Genomic DNA, 23,685 nt, shown 5'->3' on the forward strand with positions numbered 1-23,685 from the left:
CCTGGAAGGTTAAGTGACCTAGGTAGTAAGGGACAGATATGAGATTTAGACTATGGACTTCTGACTTTGTAAACCTTAAAATTTCTCAGACTTATGAATGTTGGAAATTTCCCCATTGGGGAATCTTCTACTTAAAAAAATTCCCTAGCAGATAGTGAGAATTCTACTTGAATGTGAAAACTCCTTGCCTTGGGAATATCCCTACTCCACCCTACTTAAGACTGCTTTAGGACAGAAAACTCCTTGCTGAACAATGAAAATGCTTTGACCCATGCTTATGGAAAGGACAGGAAGTTCTTTGAGTCATGCCTGTTTTTAAAATTGATACAATGGGATGCTAGGTACCCATATAGGTGGGGCAACTTGTAAACTACTTAAACCTAAAAGGGTGATAACTTATTCAGAGGCTTTTTCTTAATGAAATTTGTCGACACAACAGCATTTTTTCTGACTTACTAAAGAGATTAAAACTACTCAGCTGTGAATTCAAAATGGGCGGTCCTTTAGAAACATCTACAGTGACTGGTAGATGTAAGGACTTAGGGGAGGTGACAGAGGAAATTTTTGCTCTTAAAAATAAGAGCTTGGATCTCATTCAGGGATTCTCGATTTCTGATTCTCATTCTGGAGGATCTCATTCTGAGAGACTCATTTCCTTAAGGACTGATGCTTGAGGGCTCTTTCCTTGGAGATAGATCTCTTTGAGGAGAAGTGCTCTTGGAGGAAATCTCATTCTGAAGGAGAGCTCCTTGAGGAGCTCCTCTGAGGGGCTCTGTCCCTCTGGGGTAGGAGCTCTGGAGGCTCTTGAGAGAGGCCCTTTGAAACAATCTCTGGCTGGAAGACTCTTTGAGGAAGGACGCTGGCCTGGTGTCACTAGTATCCTTGTTTAGTCAGACCTTGTGGTGAGGGTTAAAAAACTGACTGATTACTCTTTTAAGACTCAGGTCTAGGCCATATTCACTTGAGGCTCTTCATACTTATTCCTTTTCTTACTCTCTCTCTCTTTCTTTGATTACTCATTGTATTGTTAATTAAAATCTCTATAAAACCCAATTGACTTGGGTATTTGAATAATTGGGAATATTTCCCTGGCGACCACCTTATATTTGATTTTAAAACCCAAGACACTGTAGTGAAACATTTCTGCGGTCATATTTACTCACCCTCTCTTATATCTATCACAATTTATATCTTCCACTATTTTAATCACTACAGTTTAAGACCTCAACCATTTTAAATCTCACAACTTCTAGGTTTTTTCCTATTATATGATGTGATATATGAGTGCCCCAATTTTGACATAATATAAATAAGTCTGAAGCATTCTGTCCTTCATAAAATCATATGCCCAAAATAAGAAAGTAAACTTCCAGGATAGAGAACATTTCCAAATCAGGGGAAATTTACAACAGGATGAGGAACTTGGACAAACTTTGCTATAAACTCTTTACACAGGCCAAGATCACTATTTTAAGGCCAGCTCTAACTGCACTCTGATTTTTAAAACTATTTTGAGGTCCCATTGTAGCTCCAACAATGCTTTTCTATTTTGAGGTCTTAGGAAAATTGGAAACAATTTTGTAGAGAAGTAGTATTTAAACCAACAATGTGTAATGTACTTATTTTAAAAAACAGAATACAGGTCTAATTTAATCAAATTACAGCACAAAAATGCATCTCTGAATTTTCAGTAGAAACTATATTGTTTTGGAGACATCTCTTTAATTCTTCATCCCAAAACTTATGTTTTCAAAAATCATATCTATAAGATGGTAAATTTAGAGCTGAAATGACAGTAGATGTCATCTTACCAAAATGTTTCATTTTATGCTGAGAACAATTTATTTGACCAAGATAATAAAGATAGTAAATTTCAGAACTGAAAATTATCCTGAAAATTAAAATTTATCATTTCTTCTACTACTCTGAGCTTTTAATTAAATGTATTCTTAGAAAGAGAGCAATAGAAAAGAGAAAAAATTATAGAACAGTAAAGATGAAAATGAATAAAATGTTTTTATTTAATAAGTTGAGGAACTGAACCCATGATTTCAATGGAAGGGGAACAGAATGGATTAAGAGACTCCCCCCCTTAATTGAAGGCTAGCACTTTCTTCTACAATAGATAGTCTTACAGACTGGCCTGCTTTATTGAGTCAGTGGTCACTCAGTCAAGTATGTGTCAGATGTATGACTCCATCCGAGGACATTTGGCTTTTAGGGCAGTTTTATGTCTCCCATGCCACAATACTTCTCATCTTCATGAGAATACTAAGCAATTAAAAACAATTCTGTTTAAAAGTTTGGTATGTTGACTTCATGTATTTTCCAAAATAGAGTAGTAACATAATATAGTCAATAAAGATATACTAAAAAAAAAGTACTGGATTCAAATCTGCCTCTAGAATGTGCTAAGCGATCCTGACAATTTATTGAATCTCTCAATGCTTTAGTTAACATTATAAGACTTTAAGATGAACAGAAGGTGTTATGTTAATTAGTAGATGAAGTTTTTTTCCTTTTAAACATTATTTTATTTGGTCATTTCCAAACATTATTCATTAGAAACAAAGATCATTTTTTCCTACCCCCCTCCCACCACCCCTCCTAATGGCGATGCGTGATTCCTCTAGGTATCACATGTGTCCTCGGTCCAAACTCTTTTCCGTGTTGTTGGTATTTGCATTAAGGTGTTCATTCAGAGTCTCTCCTCAATCATATCCCCTCCACCCCTGTAGTCAAGCTGTTGCCTTTCCTCAGTGTTTTTATTCCCACCATTTGTCCTCTGCTTGAGGGTAGTGTTTTTTTCTCCTTGGTCCCTGCAGATAGTTTAGGGACATTGTATTACCACTAATGGAGAAGTCCATTATGTTCGATTGTACCACAGTGTCTCAGTCTCTGTGTACAATGTTTTCCTGGTTCTGCTCCCTTTCCCTCTGCATCACTTCTTGGAGGTTGTTCCAATCTCCATGGAATTCCTCCACTTTATTATTCTTTTAAGCACAATAGTATTCCATCACCAACATATACCACAATTTGTTCAGCCATTCCCCAACTGATGGGCATCCCCTCATTTTCCATTTTTTTTTTGCCACCACAAAGAGCACAACTATGAATATTCTTGTACATGCCTTTTTCCTTATTAAGTAGATGAAGTTTTTTAATGTAGGGATTACTTAAATATACAAAAAATATAAAATTTGAGTGCCAATCATTTTTTAGTCTTCTTACTAAATATTTTTTCTTTCTTAAGAAATGCCATGTTAGGAGAGTTATCTTAATCTATACCCATCTTACACTAATATCAATATTGTGTATTATACCTAGAAGAGTATATGCAACTCAAAAATTATGGAAGCACAAAAAGATGTCTCTAAAACTCTCTTTGCTTACATGATTTTTATGCTTATATTACTTATTTTACTTTAGAAAAGAAAAGAGAGGGGTGCCCTATGTATCATTTCATCAGTCAATTATTAATTCAGTTCCTAGAGAGCTTAAAGGGGTATCATACATGAAAACAGACATCAAGGATAAGAAGAGTAATACATTCTGGGGAAAATAAAAAATGCTCCAAGATTTTAATAAATATTTGTTGAATGTTTTTGAAATGAGGTGAATAAGTGTACTTGCCTTAAATAGTACAATACAGAGTGAGGAGTTGAACTTGGGAAATTATTAAGTTATATAACTGAAAAAAGAATGAAACAGACTTTCAAGGGGAGGGAAGAACACTATCACAGGTATAAAGGCAGGGGTTAGAATGGCAAGATTGGAATTTGGTGGGAGGTTGATATGATTTATGGTAGAAAACACAGGGTGAAAAGTAAGAAATGCATTTAAATAAGAAAGGGAGAGCCAGACATTAAAGGAACTTCAAAATCAAGCTGAAGAATTGAGGTAAAATATATGTCACTGAAGGCTTTTTCTTTTTAAAAGGAAGTAACTTGACATTTAAAAAATTATTGGACCTTTGTTTTGCTATATTACAATGTTCATAAATACACTGCAAATTTTAAAGCATTAAATATTGGTTCTTTTTTCTTCTTTTCCCTCTGCAATTCCTCTTCTTAGTTCTCCTCAGCCTTTTCTTCTTCTGCCTTTTCTCCTCTTTTCTTTTCCTTCTCTTATTCTTTTAAAAAGGAAACAGGAAGTGATAACTGAGTACTGTGTCATGCTGAAGGAATCAATGCTTTCATAACAGAAGTCAGTGAAAAATTAGCTGTGATAATCCTGAATTCAACAACTTACCAAATATGTTTTTATAAATTATTTTTTATGGGAATCCAAATTTTGAAGGCAATTTTAGGCTGCAAAAATAGAACCATATTGTATAAAAAAGGAAGATGATAGTCTTTTGACATGCTGACCTTGTTAAACACATCTGAATAGTTGTGTCCAGTTCAGGGGATCATATTTTAAATGGAAGATTGGCAATCTAGAGAAAATGGAGCGTAAAGGGAAGAGGTTGTTTTTAAAAAGCTATAAATCATAACAAAAGAGGACACAGTTAAAAGATATGATATGTGGATATTTAAGTTGAAAATGAGTCAATTTATGGAAGACATGATACATATTTTCAAGTATTTGATGTATTTTCACAAAGAACTCACATGTTTTATTTGGAAGAACTTGTAATAATGAGTGGAGGCTATAAGGATGATTTTTTTTCAATATAAGGAAAACTTTATGTTTAGTATACACGTAGTAAGAGTGAGCTCATTACTATCTTATTTGGTCATGATTTCTTTCTCTGTTGGGAATACAACAGATACTTTGGCTCCTTTGCTAAGGGATACATGTAGCACAGGAATTCTGATTGGTCTTTTGGTCCTCATGTCTGACATATATCAAAGTGGGCTGACAACTGAGACAGGAGAAGCCAACAACTCGGTAGATTTCAAGAGGAATTGAGTGGACAGGCTTGAGTGTTATTTTCTTAAACTTTCTTTTGCCACCTAACAAAATTGATCATTTGCATGTGACAGTGAAAATAAATTCCTTAACTAGAAAGTCCTCAGGCTGCATCATTCCTAGCATCTTTTCTATTTTGTTTTTCTTTGTATAAAATGAGGCAATCAAATATAGGTACTATGAGGTGAACATTTCATGCAGCTGGACACTTTTTAGCTTCTACCATTCTTGAGTGTCTGAATCAATGCCAATTGAGTACAGGATCATACTTCTTGAAACTTTAACAGTTCTAAGAGGACACTATTGTCAATAGTAGAAACAGGGGAATTAAATTTCTCAAATCCTACTCTATAGGGCCCAGAAACCTGGTGTCTACATGAAATAAATTTCTGCAATCTAAAATTATCTTGTAGGGAAAGTATAAAGCTAATGATGAGTTTATGTTTTGTATATTTTGTAAAGGTAAATTTATGAATCAGTTGTGTTTTAAGCATTTATTTCTTTCATGGAGGAAATAAATAGCTGAGTTATGCTTGATATTTATTGGAGTGCCTTTTCTAGAAAGTGCTTGGTTAATACTTTGGTGTAGATTTTAGACATTTGCCATTTTTGTCATTCAACTCACCATGACTCCATTTGGGGTTTTCTTTTTTTAAACCCTTACCTTCTATAATGAACTGGAGGAATTCCATGTGAACTGGAACAACCTCCAGGAATTGATGCAGAAGAACCAGGAGAACATTGTACACAGAGACTGATACACTGTGGTACAATCAAATGTAATGGACTTCTCCATTAGTGGCAATGCAATGATACAGGACAATTCTGAGGGATCTATGAGAAAGAACACTATCCATATCTAGAGGAAGAACTGTGGGAGTAGAAACACGGAAGAAAAACTGCCTGATCACATGGATTGATCAGGATATGATGGGGGAATGTAGACTCTAAATGATCACACTAGTGCAAATATTAATAATATTGAAATAAGTCTTGATCAATAATACATGTAAAACCCAGTGGAATTGCTCCTTGGCTATGGGAGGGAGTGCTAGGGTTTGGGGAGGGGAAGAGGAGAGGGAAAGAACACGAATCATGTAACCATGGAAAAGTATTCTAAATTAATTAAATAAAATTTTTCAATAAAAAAAATACTCTTACCTTCTATCTTGGAAGCAGTATTATATAAGATGAGTGGTAAGGGCCAAACAATAGGGGTTAAGTGATTTGCCCAGGGTTACACAGCTAGGGATTGTTTAAGGTCAAATTTAAACGTTGGACCTCCCATCTCTAGGTCTGGCTTTCAATCCACTGAGTCACCCAGCTGATCCATGGGGTTTTCTTATTAAAGGTACTGGAATTGTTTATCATTCCCTACTCCAGATCAGTTAACACATGAGTAAATGAGGAAGAGTTTGATGATTTGCATATGTTTCTGAGGCCAGATTTGAACTCAGAAATATAAGTTTTCCTGACTTTAAGACCAGACCTCTACCAACCAGTTGCTTTAAACATTCACAATGCTATGTTTTATTTAGAAATTTACCTTAGAACTCTGAACTGGGAACAATGAGACAAATAAAGCTTTCTTGCCAGAATTCTCATCTGTTTCAGTGTCTTTTGTACAGTTTATAGTCAAAGTCCTTTGTAGAAAGAGATGTGGCTGAGTGTAGACAGTTAAAATGATCCACGATTATGGGAACAGTCAAATTAGATTATTTCTGATTTTTTTTTCTTTTTCTATTTCTAGCATTCTATGTTTCTATGAGAGGGGAGAAAGAGGAGGGGAAAAAATCGTCAATAACTGGCTAACATGAGAAATGGAAGAAATAATAGCCAGGTAGATTTCAGAAGTGTAAAAGTTTCAAAAATTTAACATAATTCTGGCTAGTCTTTTCAGAATTCTCTTTCTCTTATTTTTTTTTAATCCCAGGATTAAGAAAGTGTCATGCTAGCTTTAAACAGTTAAGGCACAAAACTATTCCTTTCATTTCCTCTTGGATTCAAGCATTCTTTAAGTCATCTTCTAGTATCACTTATGCTAAAAACTAAGAACCACGAAAACATGCTGGTGTTGTTTATGAATTCTCCTAAAGGCCAACTGGATTTCTTTGTCATCTTTCATGTAAATCAGTAGAAAAATGACATTTCCACACTGCACTCTAGTGAATTTTAAATTTCAAATGCTTTCATTTCAAGCAGTAACTGACTCTTATCTATGCTTCTCTCTGACTCCATTCAAAGCATTGTAATAAAAGTATGGTGAAAGAACTGCATTTTCTGTGAATAACAATTGTGACTAACTCCTAAGAACAATCTTCCCCTGAGAGAGCAGTTCAGGGTTGAAAGATATACCTGATTAATCAGTTATGTCTTTTATTTTAATTTTTAAAACATGCATTTTATTTATTTTGTTAAAATATTTCTCAATTATATTTAAAAACATTTTAGCATTTAATTTTTTTTAAATTCTGAGTTCCAAATCACACCCCTCTTTCTCTTCCTTCATCCCTTGAGAAGAAAAGCAATATGCTATTGATGATATATGTAAAATCATGCAAAGCATATTTCCATAATGGTCATGTTGCAAAAGAAAACACACATGCAAGTAAAATTAAGAAAGTAAACAAAAAATTATGATTCAATTTGCATTCAGAGTTCATCAGGTCTTTGGAGGTGGATAACATTTTTCATCAAGGGTCTTTGGGAACTGTCTCAGATCATTGTCTTGATAGGAGAATCTAAGTCACAATTGATCATCCTTAAAATTTGCTCACATTACTTTGCATCAGTTCATATAACTCATCCTAGGTTTTGCTGAAAACATCCCTTTCCTCATTTCTTACACCATAGTAATATTCTTTCACAGTCATATATAAAAACTTGTTCAGCCCTTACCCAATTGATGATCATCCATTCAAATTCTTTTCCACCACAAAAAAGCTGCTTTAAATTGTTGCATCTAAACAAATAATCCATCAACAAGTATGCAGATAAGTACTATGTGTTTATATGTATAAGCATTTCTGCATGCATGAATAATATATATTTTATATGTGGATATGGATATGCCTATTTAGTTATAAATACATGCATGATACATATGCTATTCATTGTTCCATCATTCCTCAGTCATGCCTCATTCTTGATAACTCCTTTTTGGAGTATTATTGACAAAGACCCTGGAGTTGTTTGTCATTTCCTGTCCAGTTTATTTTAAAATGAGGAAATTGAAGCAAACTGAGGTTTAATGAATTGCCCAGAGTCACATAGCTAATAAAGGCCTGGAGCTATATTTGAACACAGGTTTTCCCCCACCAGGTACAGTGCCACCTGGATTAAAAGTTGACCTCAGGATTTTATTAGCTGCGTTAGGCCCTGGGCACCAAAAACACAAACAAATAAACAAAGCAAAAACTACTATGATTTTTTTTATAAAAATAGGAGTTTTTCTCCTTTCATTGATGATGACTCCTCACCTGGAAATCTATTCACTATACTACCTAGCTTTGCATACAAATATTTTATTTGTATATAATAAATAACTACAATGTTTTTGTGGTTCTATTTTAGGATAGGTAAAAGATACATGGATAGATATAGATAGATTCATGGCACATAAATGGCTAAGCAGGTAGGAGTATTTGACATGGAGTCTGAAAGACCCAAGTTCAATTTCTGCCTTAGAAAGTTAGTCTTTGTAACCATAGATAAATTACTTAACTTCTCTTGTTCTCAGTTGCCTTACCTTTAAAATGAAGTCATTGATAGCACCTTTCACAAACAATACTTGTGAGAATCCAATAAAATAATGTGTGAAGGAATCCATGACATTGATTAGCACCTTTTACTAGTATACATTCTCATAATCCATGTCTAAGCTGGTATTATTAATCAGAGTATTTTTCAAAGTTATGTTTTCAATTGCATCTATAAATATATCTTCTGATATTTTAGTATATGTATGAGAAACACCTCATTCCACTAAAACCTATGTCAAAATGATTTCCTCTCTACTGGATCTCTGAGTGCATATGTGTTTGTGTGGGTACATATATTTTGGCAAGTAAACACAAAAGGATTTTGATTTTACTAGATCTTATTGTATGATCTATTTATATGATTAAGATACGGTATGATTGTAGAAAAGCATCTGTTAATATTGGAACTTCTGCCTATTTACTTCTATTTCCACTAAAAGTATCTTTTATATATTTACATATATAATACATTTGCATAAGTATTTATAGAAATAAGAAAATAGACATTTGTGTAAGCCTGGCAATATAAAAACAAAAATTTACATTTTAGAAGAATATGCTTAAGTAGAAATTTAAGGTTCTCAAGAAAAAATAGAGTAAAAATAATATTCAATGAATAATCACTTAAAAGAAAAAGTCTCAGAGAAAATATGGAACAAAAGTAAATAAATGTGGAATAAAAATATGGAATAATACGTAGAGGAAGAAAAAAATTCACAAAAGCTAGCAATATTGAGGAAACATATAAACTCTAAACAATAAAAAATTTTACCCTTAAAACAAAAGGGACAAATAAAACTTAAAAATAATGTCCCTCAGAAGAGCATGGTATATTTAACAGATTGAAATTAACAGACTGAAAGATGAAAATAAGAATAATTTCCACTCAATCAATTTGTGAACAGAGATTATATAATTATTTTTCCCTAAATGTACAACAATGTTGGAGGATTTGGGTACCAGGTGTAAGGGGAAAAAGGAGTTACTTTTAAAAGGGTTGGACTTAATTGTTTAAGAGTGTGGTCATCAGGAATTTAATTAATTCCAGAGTTCTATTTACAATTTATTTACAAATTGTAGAAAGAGTGAAGTAAGAAATCAGAGAGAGGATAAGGTAATATATCTAGCCTAAGCATTAAGCAATTTATCTCTGGCCCCCTGGCTCAACCCAGGCAGGGGAGTTTAGTCCTCAACAGGATAGGTCTCTGGCCTTATAGTCCAGGACCTGGGGAAATCTCTTCAGAAAAATCCAGGTTTTCACTCACCACTTGTCAGTCTAAGGAATAGGGTCTCAGGTCCAGTCAGCAGATGGTTCTACCCCTCTTCACCAGCCTCAACTCAAGAGCATGAAGAATTGAAATCCTTCTGGAAGTTGTTACTCCCTTTTAAAGGCATTTTCCATTATGTCACTTCCTGTGTCTTCCCCTAATTTTATGTCTACCAATAACAGTTGATGCTCTGCTCTAGGACTGCCCAAAAGGCAATCAGTCGATTCTGATTCTTCACCCACTATCACACACGTGGCTCACAGACCTCCTACTCAATGATTAAGAGGGATGTTTACACTTTTGGTGATTAGATCTAAAAATGGACAGATCTCCATATTCAACTTTAAGTAGAATGTTTTAAAAATTGTCAGGGGTTACAACTTAATCTTCAAAATCAGGGGAGAGCTAATTATTTTCACTTTTCCAATCAGGGGAGAGTTAAATTTAATCTTCACACAGGGTAAAGGTAATTAAACTTGGGTGGGGGTTGTCATGTGGGAGATAGGGAAAAGTCTCTCATTATGAAGGGAAAAGGAAATAAGAAATATGTCCCAAACAGGTTTACTTTAGAGAACAAATCATCAAAGTATTGAATCTACAAGTCACTGCCTGAATGCCTGAATGAATGAAATGAATGAAAGATCAATGTTTGAAACTTTAAGGATTTAATTTTACAATTAAACAATATAATAAAAATATAGTTTTCAAGCAACCAGGAGAAAATCTTTATAATTATATATTTCTGAGATAAGATAAAGTTGCTTTATAATATTTCTTTTTGCTCAATTGTTTGTTTTTCCTCAAGAGTTACTTGAAAATAAGGAGACATTGTCTAAAAATATATTTTAACTCACAGAATTATATCTGAACCTAAGAAAAGAGATGTATTTGTCCACCTGATAGAAAACCTTCAAGGTTTTAGAAAAGATATAGAACCATAGATCAAATAACATGGCTCTATAAGTGGTGATTGATCACAGTAACAGCAGTTCCAAAAAGCCTGAATTTAAGACATATCAGGCTTCATTACACATTGTAATTTCCACCACACTACATGTCCTTAATTTAGCATTTCTTCCTTCATAAAGTGATAGTTCTAAGAATGAGATAGAGCAGAAAATAGGAAGAGGGAAGAAGGAATAATGTGGTAAAATGTAGTATATGGAATACTGTATTTTGAGTTACTAAGATTTGTCCTCACACCCTTCCTAGTCATGCAATCCTTTATAATTCACATAAGTTTTCTGGTCCAAATTTTCTTATTCATAAAATTAAAGGATTGGATTCCACCTGCATCAACCCATTCAGCTACAAATTTATAATGACAAGATATGTAATATAGTAATATAAAAAAGGATATGGAATAAAGTTTTAATTTGTTGGAGTTTTTTTAAGGATTTTTAAGTTAATGAGAAACTCAATTTTTTTTAAATGATCAGATAAAGACACAGCTCAAAAATTAGGGAATAGAACAGGTAAGAAGAAAGAAGAAAAATAAGGGCAAAGAAAAGGAAAACTTCATTTAAAAAGTCTAGCAAAAGAATATTACTTAAATTAAGAGATAGTAGAGAAAATTTTGATTCACCCACTTAGCAGCTTTTGCCCAGACTATCACAATAATATCCTTATTAATCTTCCTGTTGCTAATTTCTTCTCTTTCTAAACCATCCTCTATATAGCTGTCAATTTGTAGTTCTCTATATGTCATTCTTCTGCTCAAGGAACTTCAAAATTCCTTATTACTTTTGGAACCAAACATAAACACCATTATTTAAGATCTAGGCCAACTAACCATCTAGCTATTCTTCGCATTGGACATTTATTTTCCCATTTCCTTGTTTTTGTTCACACTATACACAAAGTATACTCCCTCCCTACCTTTCTTTACTTCTTAGATTCTTGAGTATTAACCTCAAACTGAAGCCTTTCTTAAGCCTCTTGGTTGCTGTTGCCTCTTCCTGGATTCTGGATATATCTTTATACTGTATATATGTATGAATGTATATTTACATGATCTAGCTACATACATGTGCATTTAAATATCTAATTTATATATATATATGTATATATATATATATATAATTACACAGAAGTACATTCATGTATACCTCTATGCATTTGTACATATGTATATGGATGCTGCTTCCCTTAGCAGAATGTGAATTCCTGAAGGGAAGGGAAATTTGATTCTTATCTTCTGTGTCCTTAGTACCTAGCACTGTGACTACTACCTAGTAGATGCTTAATAAATATGTGTTTATAAATAGATAGATTCTATGGGGCCAGGTAACTATTTGAATATGAAGTGAGGCAGAAAGAAAAAATAAAGTCAACACCAAAGTTTTAACCATGGGACACCAGATATCTGAAAGACAGTGCCAAAGGCATAAATAGTATAGTAAGAAAGAGTAGGAGGTTTAGAAGGAAAAGAAGTGCTCTTTTCTACTGAAATGCTGACTTTACAACACCACAAAGAAGTTCACAGTAGGAAGTACCTGTCACTATAGTTTTATATTGGTGGGGGGTCTACCATTATATTCTGAGCAGTGCTAGTAGAGAATTGAGTGCATGATCTGCCTCTATTTCTCAGGTCCAAAATAACATACTCACATTTTTGAATGTGTGAACCACAGATATATTTAGATAGATAGATAGATAGATAGATAGATAGATAGATAGATAGATAGATAGATAGATGTATATATTTATACACATATTTATGTAAACACATATATGCATTAAATATATACACCATTATTACATATCTATTATATATATACATACACTATATTTATTTACCATTATACACACACATGATTCCCTTTTCTTCATACATTCTATGGTATATATACTATAACTTAATCATTCCCCAATTGATGGGTATTCCCTTACTTTGCAATTATTTTTTCACAAAAAGATTCTTTAAATATTTTTGTATATATAGATCCTTCCCTTTTTAAAAATTTTATTTTTAGAAAATAGTCTTAGTAATGATATCACTGAGTTAAAAGGTGTACGTAGCTTTATAGTGCTTTCTATAAAGTTCCAAATTGCTCCTCAAGATGATTGAACATACAAAACTCCTGCAGCATTCCATTAGCGTCTCAGTTTTCCCAAATCTCCTCCAACATTTTTTCATTTTCTTTTCCTGTATAATACTCAATCTCATACATATGAGATGATATCTCAGGATTGTTTCAATTTACATTTCTCTAATTAGCAGATTCAGAGCATTTTTCACATAAAGATGGCTTTGATTACTTCATTGGAAAATTACCTGTTCATATCTTTTGAACATTTATCAATTGGGGAATGACCATAATCTTATACATTTGACTCACTTTTCTATGTGTCAAAAAATGAAGCTATTATTAGAGAAACTTTTTTTTCACTGTTATGATTACTGCATATTACTTTTCATCTTATTTTTCCCTTTTCATCCTATTCTCTCTCCTTTAATCCTGTCCATCCTCAAATGTATTTTTCTTCTTTTAAACAATATGAAAATTGTATATTTTCCATACTACATGTAAGTATAATTTCATAATTGTTGTTTTCTGATAATTTGCAATCTATCTCATCCTGTCTCTCTTCCCCTTCATCTCTTCCTAAGAAGGCAGGTAATATGATATAGGTTCTGCATATCATATAATACATATTTCCATGTCTGTCATATTGTGAAAGAGACACATATTGCTTACACTAAAGAAAAATTTATGGAAAAAATAATGAATAGTATGTTTCAATTTGTATTCGTACTCCATGTGTTCCTTCTATGGTGGTATTTTTTTTATGTGTCTCCTGAAATTGTCCTGGATCCTGCCTTATTGAAAATAGTTATTCACAATTGATCATCATACTTTATTTTTGTTATTGTGTACAATGTCTTCCTGGTTCTGCTCACTTCACTTTCCATCACTTCACAGTAGTCTTTCCAGGTTTTCTTGTGATTATCTTGTTGGTCGTTTCTTATGCTACAACAGTATTCCATTCTAAGAATATACAATAACTTATTCAGCCATTCTCCAACTGATGGACATGCTTTCAGTTTTCAGTTCTTTGCTACCCCCAAAATATCTTCTATAAATAATTTTGTACAGATAATTTCTTTATGCTTCTCTTTAATATATTTGGGAGTCGGGCCTGTTAATAATATTGCTGGGTTAAAGGTTATATGCATTTTTGAGCCCCTTATTTAAGTATTTTGATTCTGATCATTGTCTTCCCCAATTTGTCCTCCCTTTTATCACCCCCTCTTCTTTAATTCCCTTCCCCTTTAATTTCTGGAAGGGTAAGCTATATTTCTATATCCAACTGAATGAGTGTGTTCTTTCTTCTTTGGAGTAAGGTTTAAATATACTCCTGGCTACTTCTCTCATCTTCTCCTGAACTGTAAAATCTCTTTTATTTCTTTTTCTATGAGACAAATTACCAATTCTATATTTCTCTTGGCCCTTCTCCCGGGGCATTCTTCTTTCTCAATATTTATTTGATTTTTAAAAACCATTCCATCATATTCTTCTCAGTATCTTACATACTGGCTATGTATATTCCTTCAAACTTCTCTAATAATGAAAACATTCTTAGGAGTTATAAATATCATCTCTGTATGAAGGGATGTAAAGGGCTTGACCTTACTGAATTTCTTATGATTTTTCTTCCTGTTGATCTTTTTGTACTTCTTTTGAGCCTTGTATTTGAAGAGTCAAGTTTTCTATTCTGATCTGATCTCTTCTTTAGAAATGCTTGAAAGTTCCCTATTTCAACAAATATCCATCAATTCCAACTCTGAAATATTACATTCAGTTTTGAGAGGTAGAGATGAGCCTTGGTTATGAACTTAGATCACCCTCAGGAATATCATGTTCTAGACCTTCTTATCCCTCCCTTAATGTACAAGAAGCTAAATCTCGTGGCTCCACTATCTTTGTATCATTTATTTTGGGCTGCTAGCAATATTTTCTCATTGACCTGGGAATTCTAGAATTTTTGCTTCAACATTTTTGGGAGTTTTCATTTGGAATCTCCTTCACTAGTTGATCAATGGATTCTTTCAATTTTTATTCTACCATCTGTTTCAAGAATATCAGTTCAATTTTCCTTGATAATGTCTGTTTTAAAACTTTTATTTATTTTCAAATACAAAGAAACAATTTTTGACAACTATTTTTTGACATTTTGCAATTTAGATTCTCATCCTCCTCCTCTTTCCTTAGGCACTAAAATAATCTGATATAGGTTATACCAATGGTTTCATGTAACATGTATTTCCATATTCCCCATGCCATGACAAGAAAAGTATCACATATAAAATTTTTTAAAAATCATGAAGGAAATAAAATATGATGTACTTTGATCTGCAATCAGATTCCAATAGTTCCTTCTTTGACTGTGGATACCATTTTTTTTTTATCATGGATCCCTTGTTGCCTTATTTTGCTGATAATAGCTTATTCCATCACAGTTGATGATCATATAATATTTTGGTTACTGTATACACTGTTGTTCTCATGGTGCTGCTCATTTTGCTTTTAATCATTTCATATAAGTCTTTCCAGGTTTTTCTCAACTAATTCTGTTCATTTTTTTGGTGTAATAATATTCCATTATAACTATATTCCATAATTTGTTCAATCATTCTCCAATTGATGGACACCCCTCAATTTCCAATTCTCTGACCCTACAAAAAGAACTCCTAAAGATATTTCATACAAGTATGTCTTTTACCCTATTTCATATCATTTTGGGATATAGAACCAACAACAGCATTGCTGTGTCAAAGGTTATGCACATTTTTTGGCTTTTGAAATGTGGTTCCATATTGTCCTCCAGAATGGTCACATCAGTTCACAGTTCTATCAATAGTGTAAAGTGTCCTCATTTTCCTATATCCCCTCTAATATTTAACTTTTTGGTCATATTAGCCAATCTAATAGGTGTAAGGTGGTATCTCAGAGTTGTTTTAATTGGCATTTCTCTAATCAGTGGTGATTTTGAACATTTTTTCATATGACTACAGATAGCTTTAATTCCTTCTGATAATTACCTATTTGTATCATCTGGTTACATATTAATTTTAATAACTAATTTTTATAAATCTGACATTTCTACAAATATATTTGAAAAATGAGGCCTTTCTCAGAATAATAATCCATGCAAATTTTATATTATTTATTTTTCTATTTTATTTTAGCAAAATTTAATTTCCTTGATTATCTCTTTTCATTAAGTTTATTTTTGTTTTTGCTTTGCCTGTGATTATGATTGCTAACTTTTGCTCTTTTTCTTTTAAATTTCAACTAACTAGAGCAGAATAGGTTACTCCAGTCCTTTATTTTAACCATGTATGCGTGTTTCTACTTCCAGTAAATATCTTACAAATAACATCATTTGATCATTTGTTTTTAATCCTTTCTGTAATTCACTTCCATTTTATGGATTAGCTCATCCCATTCACATTTAATTATAAATTATTAACTCTTTATTTTCCTTTAGCTTGCTTTCTTCTGATTATCCTTCTTTCTCTCTTTTTATCCTGTTTCTCCTCTAAAATTTGTTTTTATTTTGACCATTGCATCCTGTAATCTGCCCTAATTTTTATTATCCCTTCTCACATTTCTTATCCTCTTCTCCTTATATTTCCCTATTAAGTGAGATAGATTTCTATTACCAAATGGGAGTATTTATATACATTGATGTGGATGTGTGCATATATTTATATATTTATTTGTATAGATTCCAATAAGAGTTTGATTTAAACCAAACATTTTAAATTTAAACATTGTCCTACCTCCAATTTTCCCCTCCACAAGAAAAGAATTTCCTTGTGCATCTCTTTTATGTGAGTAAATTTCCCTGCATTTTACCTCTCCCTTCATCTTTTTCCCACTGTGTCCCTTTTTCTTACCCTTTAATTTCTTGGGAAAGATCCTTTCAACACTAGAGACTCACACCAATTTCCTCCATCTCCTAATAATGATAAAGTTCTTAGGACATGGCCTCTTTCCACATAGGAATATAAATAATTTAACATTATTGATGTATTTATGATTATTCTTTCATATTTATCTTTTTCATGCTTCTCTTAATTCTTCTATTTCAATGTAAAATTTTCTATATAACTCTGGTCTTTTCACCAGGAATGCCTAAAATTCTTATATTTCAATATTTATTTCATTAAATATTCCTCCATTACATGCTTCACTCTTCCCAATACCAGTTATTCTTTTGTGTTTCTAAGCTACATGATAATATTTCCAGTATCATGAATTGAATCTTTCTGGGATTTCATTTAAAGGGGAAGATAAAGAAAGCTAGGGCAACCTTAAATGTGGTCAGAGAAGTAAAGAGCTTGTCTATGTGATATATACCCTAGAAAGGTCTTCTACTTACTGATTCTCACCTAACCATCTTCTCACCTTCTCAATTCTTAGTGCTACTTCTCTACAATGACTTTGTAACTATTTGGCATTTGAGGCAGCATGAAACAGTGTTGGGCTGTAGGTCAATATTTGAATCTTATCTCAATCTTATATCTTCTAGCTTTATGACTCTGGACAAGGTCTTTAAAATATATGAATGTCAGTTTCCTTATCTATTCATAGAGGGTGACTGGACTTAATGATCTAAAAGGTCCCTTCTAGTTTTGATTCTCTGATTCCACATAATATTTATTTGGATTTCTGTGTGCACATTGTTCATTCTCTCATACAAACTCTCTCTCAAACACACACACACACACACACACACTAAATTGCTTAAGAGAATGAAATTTTTTGTATGTTTTTGCATATCCAGGATTTAGAACAGAGCCTTTCATAAAGTAGGAGTCTAATAAATTGTTGCTGAATTGGATTACGATGAATGCCTCAAATCCATTTAATAAGGTCTAAAGCTAGTCACGCTACAGTGAGAGTTAAGGTTTAGTGTAGTTGAAAGAAGTAATACATTGACAGGTATGCATAATAAGCTCTAAGAGCATTTGTTTTTAGCCCTTAGTCATTAGGGTAATCTATCAGATCTGCTCAGGAAAAGGAATTGTAGGCAAGAAGAGAGAAGGAAGAATATACAAAATCCCTGAAAAACTTAGTAGGAGATAGGCATTGAAGAAAAGAAAAAAAACAATAAAAAGAGACTTCACACATTATAAGTAAAATAATAAGAAGCTATATGTATGTGTATATGTATGTATATACATATGTACATACATATATAAATTGGTATATAAGTTGGTAGCAAAGGAAAGTTGAACATCAGAGCAAGTAGCCTCTGACAAAATAATTGCTTAATCCCAGACAATATCAACCTAAGATAAAGTTCAAATAAATTGATGGATTATCTTCCCAGCAGATTTTTAAATTAAAATTTTAAGTTTATTGTGACTAAATATGTTTGTGAATCTTTTATATTTAATCTTCTTTTGCAAACATGAACAAATTACTTGTCTCATACCTAATTTATATTGTGCCTGGAATACCTTTCTTGCTCTTCCTCTTTTGAGGAGAAGTCTTATACATGAGTAAAATTGTCACTAATGTATAAGGATGGGCAATTTAATGAGCAGGAAAGAACAGGAAGCTTAGGTTTCCTCTTCATTAGAGCCTTAACTCCTAAGAACTGAAACAGGATCAATGTGTTTGCCTGGGTACAGCATAAGGAAATAGTTTCAATATCATAATACCTTTATATTCAGTAATTTACCCAAAAATAGAATAGTGCACCTATATCAGTCAGAAAATTTGGAACTTTCTGCTGGTGGGACCAGCCCTATCCCCAGTGTCAGGGGTCTTTTGGCTGGGTGTGAGGGCATCAGCAGATAATTAATGGGAAACAGCTTTTGTTTTCAGTCTGAAGCTCAGGCTTCGCAAAAAAGCTGCTCTACCTTTGCTGGCTTGATTTTTTATTTTTATACCCTCAGTGGTTACACATACACATACTTTGATTCCATAGAGTCTAACAACAAATACGAAGCTTTTATAGAAGATGGATGTTTTTCTCATCACAGGCAGCATGGCTAGATCAGTTCCCCATTAACCCATGAGGCTCAGACATGTGGTTAAGCCAAGAATAATTATTCATTACTTTAATCAAATACACAATAAAGCAAACTTCTAAGGAGATAATCAACACACAGCATTGTTGTCAAGTCTACTATAATCAACATAACCCAGATTTAAATAATTTTTCAATATCAGGATTTCATTTTCTAATGTTTCACTAAGGTTTCCAAGACAGATCAACTAGGCTTTAGTTAGCAAAACAAATCAGTGAAATAGAACATGCCAGCCTCTCCCTGAGAGGTAATTAACATGCCTACTGTCCCTGACCTGTATGTGGGGGTGGGGGAATCTAAGCACAGTTTTGTTAGGAGTTTTTATACTTGATAAAGGGGTCTCATTAAAGTGGGTACATAAGAATCCTTAGGTTTAATTTTATAAGTATGATCTCTTGGTGATATTCTGGGGGGATAAAATGGGACATTTGTTTCAATTCTGCAGGCATTTTTTCTCTTATCTATTTTCTTCTGGGGCTGAGGAGAGAATAATAATCAGGGGCTGAGTGGATATTTCCATCCTTCCTGGGGTCCACATTGCAGTCCCCAGTTTCCATGTCTGACCATGTCAAACAGCATGCCTTTGATGGCTCCTGGAAGGAACTTCTCCCAAATAATTTATAAATTTTATATCAACTATAAATACAAATGTGCTATTAAGTATACACTGTCACTAATTTTAGAGAGAGATAGATTCAACCTATATTCCTCTCCATAATAATTGTTTGATCTCACACATTTTTGAGTCATGTAATAGGCTAACCCCAGGCCAGAGCAAATTTTAAGTAAGTAACATTGATAAAGTTAATGTTTAAAAATTAGTTTATCTGCATGATTTCATTTGATCTTCAGGGGAAAAAACTTATAGAACTATAGGAATTATTAACCTCTTTTTTCCTTAAGAATAAATGGAAATTTAAATTAAATTCTTTGCTGCTGATCACATGCCAAAAGTGTCAAAGTCTTAATTATATTGGAACATCTCTTATTTCTCTAAGTCCACAATTTCCTGATCAAATACCATTTTCTTATCATTGAACATATCTAAGTATAAATGTAAGCCATGTGTCATATTTCTTCTTTTTTTTCCCCAGAATCTTCAAACTATTATGTTTGTACAACTTCATTCCTTTCAAAAGGGAAAGAACCCTTGTGATTCACAGGAACAAAGTGGGGCAATAGTCATTATACATCCTAATCTCCATTTCCCAAAGATTTCTTTCATTAAAAAAAAATTATTCCCAAAGCTACATTTCACATGAGAAATGGAAAAATAAATAAATCTACTTGCCCTCATATCACAATGCTTTGTCTCTGAATCAGTTCCTTCATTTTAGACAGCTATGTCCTGATGAGATATATGTTATCCCATTAAGTGAATTTATCTCTCTCTCTGTATCTCTTCCAAACAGGTTAGTTTGAGAGGAATAAAAAAGAAAAGGTCAATTTTGTGGTTTTATGATTGCAATTGAATTCATACTTTACCTATTTGATCTCAGAAACTTAACAAAAAAGAATGTAATCATCATTGTCATTTAACAGATAAGGAAACCTTATAAGTAGTGAAGTGACTTAACAAAAATAAATTACCTAATAAGAGAAATTTAAATGCATAATTCTTATTGCTGTCTACTACTTTTCTGATATTCTATGTGAACTCCAACTGCATTAGATAATTATTTAAAAGTGCTTATTATAGTATCTAGCACATAATAGATAATTAAAAAATTCCTTCCTTCCTTGCTTTCTTCCTTCTTTTTTTTCCCCAGGGACCATATTATGAAAAGTTTTTAAACTAAAGATAAGAGTTTATTCTTGGTAGAATACAGAATAGAAAAGTACTATATATTTTCAATAAGACATAAAGGGATGGTTTATGAATATTAAAGATTCATTGGATGGGATACAAAGAGGAAAGGCTAGAAGGAAGAAAAGTAAAGAAATAATATAAGGAAGATAGATTTATTAATATTTTAGAGGCCGACTTCATCCACCTGAAATCAACAAGTAAACTATCCTTATTTAAAACAACCTCAGTGAGAACAGGAATAGGAAAAATAAAAGGAAATAAATTGCCACAGCTAGTATACACAGTAAAACAACTGAAAACCAGCTTAAGAGGCTATGGTTGCTGACATTTCTCTCCTCCAAACCTTTTTCTAGTACCAAATAGAAACTTCCTGGTGTGTGTGTGTGTGTGTGTTTTCCTGGTAGTGGTACAGTTTTAGACACTAAGCTCTGATAATATCCCAGGAAAAGGCTGATATTCTATTTCTCCTAAAATTCTCAGCAACAATTGGACAGCTCTGGGGCTCTTTATGATTGCTCTAGTTTTATACAGATACTTTTTCAATTAACCTTCCGTTTGCTTTGAGGGAAGTAGAGGGTAGGTATACTAAGATTTGTTGAGATTCATGAATCAAACTGTTCTCTTGAGGGAAAGAAAGAAAGAAAGAAAGAAAGAAAGAAAGAAAGAAAGAAAGAAAGAAAGAAAGAAAGAAAGAAAGAAAGAAAGAAAGAAAGAAAGAAAGAAAGAAAGAAAGAAAGAAAGAAAGAAAGAAAGAAAGAAAGAAAGAAAGAAAGAAAGAAAGAAAGAAAGAAAGAAAGAAAGAAAGAAAGAAAGAAAGAAAGAAAGAAAGAAAGAAAGAAAGAAAGAAAGAAAGAAAGAAAGAAAGGAAGAAAGGAAGGAAGGAAGGAAGGAAGGAAGGAAGGAAGGAAGGAAGGAAGGAAGGAAGGAAGGAAGGAAGGAAGGAAGGAAGGAAGGAAGGAAGGAAGAAAGAAAGAAAGAAAGAAAGAAAGAAAGAAAGAAAGAAAGAAAGAAAGAAAGAAAGAAAGAAAGAAAGAAAGAAAGAAAGAAAGAAAGAAAGAAAGAAAGAAAGAAAGAAAGAAAGAAAGAAAGAAAGTAAGAAAGAAAGAAAGAAAGATTATGGAAAAGTGTGGAAACTAAGAGATGAGATTTTGAAGGAGAATTGAGATCAAAATTGAATGAGTTGTATCTAATTCATATAGCACAGGTAAAAACAGGAAGTCTGCAGAAGGAATGAGAGAAAAGTTGCACAGATATTCATAGGGGGAAAAAACCAAAAAACTTTACATAAAATCTCATCCCAGCACAGTACTATGTAAGCATAGGCCAAACTTTCAAACTATGGAATGTCTTCAAAACAAATTCTGGAATAATTCAGGAATGGAGTAAAAGAATGAAGCTAAAATGTGAAAGAAAAGGGGGGGGCAATTATTAGAGTTTTTAAGGAAACAACCAGAAGACTGATGAATTTAATATGGGATTTCAAAGAAAGACATAATATGAAATAAGAACAAGCAGACAACTTGATGAACACTTGTGAACAACATAGACTAGGAATAACCACATTGAAAGTAGAATTGAAAGAAATAATCTCATGATTATATGATTTTTAAAACTAATAACAAAGAAAACCTAAATAGTATTAGTCAAAACATTTTTTTCAGAAAAAATGCCAAGAAAATGAAGCAATGAGCAAAATAGATCAAGCAAATTCATATACTAATCAAAAGTATCCCTAAAATTTATCCACCAACAAAAATCAGTCAAAATTCAGAACATTACTAATTTTTATGTCATTGAGAGGAAAAAGTATTTTATATTTCAATGGAAACCATCAGAATAGGAAGAATTATAGCTAAGCAAAGAAAAGACATATATGACATACAAAATTGGCTGCTACCCAATAATAAAAAGCTTCTCTAAAGATAAACTCCTCTAAATCTATGCTTAGGGATCAAATGTATAAATTGTACTCCAGTAAAATGGAGAGAATTGAATCATTCTCTTTAAATTATCCAGAATTGAGGAGGATTTTATAATTATATATATATATATATGCATATATACAGATAGATACACACATATGTGTGTATCTAATACACATATATACTGACATACATATAAATGTATATATTTTTCAGTTATTTCAATCCTTTCTGACCCTTTATAAAGCCATTTGGGGTTTCATGGCAAAGTGGTTTGGAGTAGTTCACCATTTTCTTCTCTATCTTACATATCTTACATATGAGGAAATTGAGACAAACAGTATTAGATTACTTGCCCAGGGCCACTTAGCTAGGAGGTATCCAAGGCCTAATTTTAACTCAGATCTTCCTGCTCCAAGACTGGGACTCTATCCATTGAATGACTTCTCTCTCTGTGTGTGTATGTGTGTGTACATGTATGTGAGTGTGTGTATGTGTCTATAAGTAAATGCATACATACATACATATACTATGTGATTATATATAAGGTGTATATATACATATATATGGATATAACCATGCACACCTACATATATATTAAACTTTGGTTACTACAAGAAAATATTCTGAATGTGACATAGGAGAATATTTGTTTATTGTTTACTTCTATTTAAAAAATTAATTTCTTAATCATTATCTGAGAAAAATCAAGAATATAAAAGGGAAAATAAAGAATCCAGGGAGCAAAGTCATGAAAAATATTATTAAAGTAGATAGGAAGAGTTAATATTTCTGGGATAAATTGTTATTCCCTCAAATCTCAGATGACATTATGAATTTTGAGATACTATAAGTGAACTTTCAGATGAGAAGAGAAGAAGATGAGATAGAGAGCTTAGATACTGATACTGGCAAGGTCACCAAAATAAAAGTAGACAAAATACTCAATTCCCCCAAC

General features: G+C 32.6%; 1 long non-coding RNA gene across 1 annotated transcript in view; it reads right to left on the reverse strand.

The window, feature by feature from the left end:
- Nucleotides 1-2,560: 2,560 nt before the first annotated feature.
- LOC130459052 (uncharacterized) overlaps nt 2,561-23,685 on the reverse strand; it is a 43,113-nt gene continuing 21,988 nt past the window's right edge. Inside the window, exons 2-3 of the long non-coding RNA XR_008918325.1 lie at nt 4,371-4,438; nt 2,561-4,132 (exon numbers count right to left, since the gene is read on the reverse strand). This is a non-coding gene — a long non-coding RNA (uncharacterized LOC130459052). The remainder of the gene's footprint in view (nt 4,133-4,370; nt 4,439-23,685) is intronic.

The sequence above is a fragment of the Monodelphis domestica genome, chromosome 4, assembly GCF_027887165.1.
Source record: "Monodelphis domestica isolate mMonDom1 chromosome 4, mMonDom1.pri, whole genome shotgun sequence".
NCBI classification, from domain to species: Eukaryota; Metazoa; Chordata; class Mammalia; order Didelphimorphia; family Didelphidae; genus Monodelphis; species Monodelphis domestica.